The sequence below is a fragment of the Hyla sarda genome, chromosome 9 (genome assembly GCF_029499605.1).
Source record: "Hyla sarda isolate aHylSar1 chromosome 9, aHylSar1.hap1, whole genome shotgun sequence".
Taxonomy (NCBI): Eukaryota; Metazoa; Chordata; class Amphibia; order Anura; family Hylidae; genus Hyla; species Hyla sarda.
In genome coordinates, this window is record NC_079197.1 from 157,332,096 (window position 1) to 157,339,884 (window position 7,789).

Below are 7,789 nucleotides of genomic sequence, written 5' to 3' on the forward strand. Positions count from 1 at the left end.
GCAGAAATAACATTAAAGTCAATGGGCAGAGGAGATGTGCATTAGTTTGGAGCGGAGAATTCAAGAGGAATTACTCAAGTAAATTCCTCTTGAATTACCCCATGTGAACGCAGCCTCAAGATGAAAAAAGTGGTGCTTATTCCATCCAATAAAGGGCAACTTTTCGGTCGCCCATTGCAACCATTTTGAAGCATACAAATGACAGGAAGTGCAGAGTATATATATAGGAGCATCAATCAATTTCATAATTAAGTGATATTCAATAAACAAATACATAAGTACATAATAAATAGTGACAAAGTACAGCCCATTCATATTAGCATGTATTGATACTGATTGTGGCTACTGTATCCAGTAAAAAGTACATCAGCTAAGTAATAAAGTGACAATAGTGCTAATTAAGATATTACAGTGATGTAAACCATATGTGAACATTAAAATAATCCCCAGAGAGGCGGGGAGCAGATCATCCGCTCACCAATAGAAAAACAACTCGCTCGGCACAGTAGCGGGACGCCGCATCCCATGTGTCTCGGCGTGGGGAGAAATAGATAAAATAATCAGTGCTCAGAAGGACATCAGTTCAAATGAAAGGGGGGGAAGGTACATTAGTCGGTAATGTGACTTACTCCACGTTGGGGGGATGCAAACTAAATCGCAGAACCCCCCCCCCCCCTCCAGGATGGCGTATTGCATTGCTGGAGTTCCTCAATCCATCATGTGAACAGAGAGATGCGGCTTGTTTAGTTCATAAAGTTTTATTTGCGACGCGTTTCTGAGGTTACAAAGGCTTTTCGCCACCTCCTTCATCAGGCACTGTGTGTCGGCATGTGACTCACAGACAGGAAGTACATGGAGGGCCAATAGAAACGTCAGACACAGTTCGCATCATAGGAAGGCGTGCTATTTCAGCGCATGCGCATTAACATGCGACTATTACAAGAGCGCCTTCTTGGTTCAGGGAAAGTGCATGTTAATGTGCATGTGCAGAAATAGCCTTCCTATGACGTGACCATGGTTGGGAAACACTAATTTCCTATCTATCTATCTATCTATCTATCTATTTATCTATCTGTGGTGCCGGGGTGTTGCAATGGTGTAGCAGGGTCTGGTGGTATTAACCATGTAGGGTAAGGTGTTATTAACCCCTGATTAGTCGTGACGCCAGGATGTGGTTGTTTCCTGTTTAAGGCCCTGCCGACAACCAACCCAGAAACGACAGGCAATAAAGGAATGTCCACAGCAGGAATTGTGCAAATAATTGGAACTTTTACTTAAACTTCTTACGGAACAGTCTTTACAGTTATGCAGTTTCTCTAGAGGCAACCGGGATGCAAGATACCTCACAGACTTGCCAGGACTTGTAGTATTGAGATGATATATGCAGGCCACTGTGCTACTAATATTATTCTTGAGTTAAGTAGTAGTCACTAGAATTGTAGATAGAGCTTGATAACTCACGTTTTGAAGTGGCTGCAGGTTCTTTAGGCTTTGGCCTACTGGAGATGAATTTAGATAGTACAGGTATTGTGCTTTCTTATGAATCCAGGAATCAAGAGAGAGAGAGAGAGTTTAGACACTACAGCCCCTTATATACTAGGGAGGCTGGACTAAAGCCTGTGGTTCCTGTGCCCATGGCACTCTGGGTAGTGTCACATGACAGTGGTTCACATGACTAACCTCTATACATTTGTACAACTTTATGTATAATGAACAATATGTACACAACACATTTACAATGCATTAACAGAAGGTGAGCAAGGGGTGAGCCCTGCAGGAGAGCCCTATGGACTGCAGGGACTCTTCCGAAGGGGACCTAGAGATGGTACAGGACCATGTCCTGTACCGGAACACCAAATATCTATCTTCTATCTCATATCTACCTACAGTCTCTGATTTATTTATCTATATCAGTATTTCCCAACCAGTATGCTTCCAGATATTGTAAAAACAACAACTCCTTTCATGCCCGGACAGCCTTTTGGCTGTCCGAGCATGCTGGGATTTGCAGTTTTGCAACAGCTGGAGGCACACTGGTTGGGAAACACTGATCTAGACAATAATTCTATTCACCTTTCTATAAACTCTTTTATCACTAGCCCCCTCTCATTTCCTTGAACTGTAGAGCTGCGTTATCTGGATGGACCAGCGGTGTTCTCCTTTAGCTTCCTGGCTTATGAACAGAACACCAGAGCTGCAGTGAACACTGACACTAGATGAGTCGGGTGAGAATATATGTATGGAGTATTATCCACCCACCATGTGACACAGGATGACCTCCTATGGGGGCTCTAATGGGGTCATTATATGTAATTGGTATGATATAATGGTAGGATCCCCTGTAATGATTTATGCCCGGCTGTAGAATAGCAGAGAAATAAGGCAATTACAATATTATACTAATCATAAATGCGGTGACACATTTTCCTTTGTATTTAAATCAAATCAGTCTAATAAAAATGCTAAATATTCTCTGGCTGACTTATTAAAGGTGAATCAAGGTGCCGGAATCTTATCTGCATTTTCCTGGTTCACACAAACGTTTCTAATAATTGACAAGTAAAGAATTTCCCGTCCTCCCTCTCATTGCCTCCGGCCATCCACACCTCATTATGGCCCCTGTACTAATGGGATAGATTGCCGTCCAGTCTGGAGACTACCATGTCCCATCACATTAGGAGGCGATTTCTTTTTTTCCACCTTCTTAAGGGATATATGCACTCTTATCTATCTGATATCTCATTACAGAATAGAATGGAGGGGTTCTGAGGCTCTGCTGGCTGCTAAGGGGTTGTCACTTACAAGAAATAGCGCCACTCTTGCCCATAGGTGATGTCTGGTAATGCTTCATTCGGATCTGTTTTGGTACAGTTAATGATACCTATATATGGGCTGATTAGATATTCTATTGATGCTGTCTTCTGAGATATGAGGGATATGTCAGGTGATAGTTAAAGGGAACCTGTCACATTTAAGAGGGATCTGTCAACACTGTTATACAGCAGGAGAAGCTGAGCAGATCATCTATCTATCTATCTATCTATCTATCTCATTCAGTATCTATCTATCTATCTATCTCATATCTATCCATCTATCTATCTATCTCATATCTTTCTATGATTTATCTCTCATATCTATCTCATATCTTTCTATGATCTATCTATCTATCTATCTATCTATCTATCATCCCTCTCTCTCTCTCTCTCTCTCTCTCTCTCTCTCTCTCTCGCTCTCTCTCTTTCTCTCTCTCTCTGTATGTGAAATAAAATATATGTGAAATAAAACGGGTGCTGTTTATTCACCCATGATAGCGACGTGTCGGCGACCCGCTTGTAGCTTTTCTCAAACATTTATCTAAAAAAAAAAAAGCATAAGTTGATAATACTGATACACAACTATTGGGTGGGATGGTACACACTATTTGGCCAAATGGTAAACGAAGCACCTACATTTTTCATTATAGCAATATAGCATTTCATAGTCATCTATATCTTTGTGCTAGCAGTGTGCTGCTGTATTCTCCTGCTTGTGTATATTTAGCCTAGCAGCGTGCACCTGTATGCCGGGTCCATGCAATAGTTGTGTATCAGTATGTGCTGGCCAACTTATCCTTTTTTGTATTGCAAATATGGGGGGAGTGGCTACCTCCATGTTGGTTCCTGCACCCCACCCATTTTATAAGATGCCGTATGTCTCAGACCTTACAAGCCCGGTAACTGACTGCTAGGAGGCACATTCATAGTGTAGGGTCCGTCCCAATGAGGTCACCTTATTGTGTTGGGATGGTACACACTATTTGGCCTAATGGTAAGTGAAGCACCTCGATTTTTCATTTTTCATTATAGCAATATAGCATTTCCTATTTCACCTATATCTTTGTGCTGCTGTATTCTCATGCTTGTGTCTATCTATCTATCTATCTGTTTAACATATATTTATCTATCTGTCTGTTTAATATCTATCTATTTATCTCATATCTATCTATCTCATATCTATTTATCGATCTATCTAGCTATCTATCTTTCTATCTATCATCTATCTTCTCTCATATCTATCCATCTATCTATCTATCATATCTATCCCTTCTATTCATCTGTCTATAAAAGTCGAAGCGTGCATAAGAATTCTAATACATCTCCTGTTCACATTACTCTTAGGTTGCAGAGATTCCCGAGGTCGGCATATGAGGTCAAGATTTGAGCACTGGACAGGTGGACAAGATATAAGGTCGGGATATGAGGTCACCATATGGGGACGGGATATTAGGTCAGATATGAGGTTGGGATATAAGGACTGGATATATGTTGGGATATGAAATCGGGATATGAGAACAGGATATGAGGTCAGGATATGAGAACATACCGGTAAGTGTCATTGTTGGTTTTCCTCTTCCTCAAGGTTTAGGTAGGAAGATCAGACAAAGCCAGTTCCTCAGCTAGTAATTCAGTATATCATCTCCTAAGCACATACCGGTGCTCCCCACAGCGACTGCACATGACCATGTCTATAACGTATTTAGATATTTCGAGGGGGCTTCTGGAATATAGCTATACATTAAACAGGATCATGTGGTGCTTAACGTTGACAATAAGACTATTAGCATTCCTTCCTAAAGTGCTTCCCTCGAGGACCATAGGGGGCAGAGGGGTATTGTTTGTTTGCATGCTGCTTTCTGCACGGGCTGCACAATGTAACGCAAGATCGATGTATATGCCTCATCATTACAGGAGCCTATAGAGAATCGGGAACATCAGTGAATAACGCTGTGCCGCATCTAACCCGCTATCATGTAGCTTATTCCAGACTGACTAAAGAAATTCCCATCAGACTCCCTGTTATTATCCGACAATTCGTTCGCCTGGAGAATGAAATTCCAATGGTAAGACAATAATCTAGACCAACGTTTCTCAACCAGTTTACCTCCAGCTTTTGAAAAACTACAACTCTCAGCATGCCCGGACAGCCGAAGGCTGTCCGGGCATGCTGGGAGTTGTAGTTTTGCTACAGCAGGAGACACACTGTCTCTGTCAAAGACTGTCATTGTATTTGGGGCTTCTGAAAATTACCCAGCTCAGTGCTTGGCAATGTTCAAAAGCCCCATAGACAATGAATGGCGTGCTGGTCGGGCATGTGCACAGCCACTCAATTATTCAGTTGATTTAGAGTACCTGTCATGATCTTGTTAAATTTTATAATCCTCCCAGGTCCCTGCCCCCATCATGATAAACTGCCTCCTGTCTTTATTTTTTTTAAAATTATTTTTCTTTGTTTTCTACCTTGATATTTCTCTGTATTTTCTGCACAGTCTCAGTGAGGAACACAGACTGGGAAGGGGCGTTCCCCAGAGGGTGTGACATCATCTGAAGCCATACAGAGGAGAACTTCCTTCCTCACTCTGCTACATACAGTCCAGAGCAGTGTCAGGCCCAAGGCCTGATTATTAAAATCCTATATGTGTATTATAATTATAACTGTGTGAGATGTATTATCCGAGACATGGGTGAGAGGTCATTCAGACTGTGTTTTGTGTATTGCATTTTATTGGGGGTCTGGCTGTTTGTTTGTATCTCCTTTGAAATCATGCACTCTGGTCCCATCCTATAATCAAACAGATAAGGGGCCAGGAAGAGAGAAGACCCCCTGGTGGGATCAGAGGGGAGGGGGGAATGGAGTCTCCCTCCCAAGAAAGCAGATATGATATTTAAAACAATGCTAGACTCAGGGTGTTAAATGCTGTGCAACAAGCTGACAAGACCATCCTAAGAACAGCTGGACTCTCACTGAAGGACTGCTATACCATCATGCTGTAAGAACTTCATCTTTTGTTTTCTGAACTTGCCTTCCTAAACTCTTTCATATTTTTGTAACTGTATATCATTTGTTTATATATATATATATATATATATATATATATATAGCACTGTGATATCTTTTATCAGATTAAATGTTTAATTAATCAGCTCTGGTCTCTGATCTCTAAATATATGAGCACACCTTTATGAATGCAGCTCTGAGTGGAAACCCGTTTATCTTAGGGTTAATTTGGTGACTTGCTGGGACTAGTAGTGGATACCCAGAGGTCTGGTGGCCTTAACCCTTGCACCATCACACTCTCTCTAATGTCTAGGCTGGACCAATAGGGTGTGATCGTGACAAGCAGTTCAGTGGGAGATGAGCTATGATTGGCTAAGGCTGCACTACCCCCCCCCCCCCCCCTCAGCACTCCAGACTGCATTTCTTGATTTTGGACTTCTGTCAGGCCAACAAGAGTCCAAAGTCTGTGCAAGAGATAGGGGGAAATGTGCTCTGGACAAGAAGGGAGACACCTAGTGGCAGCTCTTTTTAAACACAAATAAAACATAGAAAACTAATTTTTTTTTAAACAAAGTACATTAGAAAGATGTTTTATTTACCATAAGAAGTGCAATAGCGAAAATTTGTTTTAATGACAGTGCCGTTTAGGACCTCCTTTCTAAGAATCAATGAGGGTCCCAGTGGTTGGAACCCCTACTGATCACTTAGCTATTCCTTATCCGAAAGGTCTACAAACTGTGGCCCTCCAGCTGTTTCAAAACTACAATTCCCATTATGTCCGGACAGCCAAAAGGTATAGGGACCTGCAGAATAGAACTGGGGCAAGAATAAAGAGAAGATAATGCAATGTATCACATTAATACAAATCTTTAATGCATTCATATAGTAAACAGAATATTATATATTGCATTATTTAGATGCATTGAGTTCATGTTTACGGTGTCCATATCTCAGAAAAACCTCCGTCACACGTCAGACAAACCTCCGTCACACGTCAGAAAAACCTCCGTCAAACCTCAGACAAACCTCCGTCACACGTCAGAAAAACCTCCGTCAAACCTCAGACAAACCTCCGTCACACCTCAGACAAACCTCCGTCACACCTCAGACAAACCTCCGTCACACCTCAGACAAACCTCCGTCACACCTCAGACAAACCTCCGTCACACCTAAGAAAAACCTCCGTCACACCTCAGACAAACCTCCGTCACACCTAAGAAAAACCTCCGTCACACCTCAGACAAACCTCCGTCACACCTAAGAAAAACCTCCATCACACCTCAGACAAACCTCCGTCACACCTAAGAAAAACCTCCGTCACACCTCGACAAATCTCCGTCACGCCTCAGACAAACCTCCGTCACGCCTCAGACAAACCTCCGTCACACCTCAGACAAACCTCCGTCACACATCAGACAAACCTACGTCATAACTCAGACAAACCTCCGTCACACCTCAGACAAACCTCCGTCACACCTAAGACAAACCTCCGTCACACCTCAGACAAATCTCCGTCACACCTCAGACAAACCTCTGTTGATGTAAAGTTTTCCTCAATTCATAGAAAACAGAGTGCATGTTCAGCTTTCCTCCACTACGTAGTTAGCGTAGGGAGGCTAGCGTATGTTAGCGCATGCGCAGTTGTTCAGAGTAGTCTGTAGAAAACTGTGCGTGTATGCGCACGTAGTTAGAGTGGGTAGCAGGCAGGGAGAGAGAGAGGGAAACCATTGTAGGGTTAGCGTAGTTTAACATTAGTGTAGCGTAGCTAGCTTAGATTGTAACACAGTTAGCGTAGCTTAGGTTTTATAGTGAAAGGAGGTAGGTTATTATAGATTTTAAAGTAAAGAGACTACAACTCCCAGCATGCCCAGACAGCAAAAGGCTGTCCAGGCAGGATGGGAGATGTTGCTTTACACAGGTATAGAGTAGTTAGCATAGCATAGTGTTATCTTAGTTTTAGCCTAGTACGTGTAGT

The 7,789-nt window shown here is 42.3% G+C and overlaps 1 long non-coding RNA gene across 1 annotated transcript; it reads left to right on the plus strand.

Moving 5' to 3' along the window:
• The first annotated feature begins 2,123 nt into the window (after window positions 1-2,123).
• On the plus strand, window positions 2,124-5,862 carry LOC130290977 (uncharacterized). The gene is made up of 4 exons (XR_008847756.1): window positions 2,124-2,225; window positions 4,158-4,227; window positions 4,728-4,879; window positions 5,306-5,862. It is a non-coding gene; the product is annotated as an uncharacterized LOC130290977 (long non-coding RNA).
• Window positions 5,863-7,789: the final 1,927 nt, after the last annotated feature.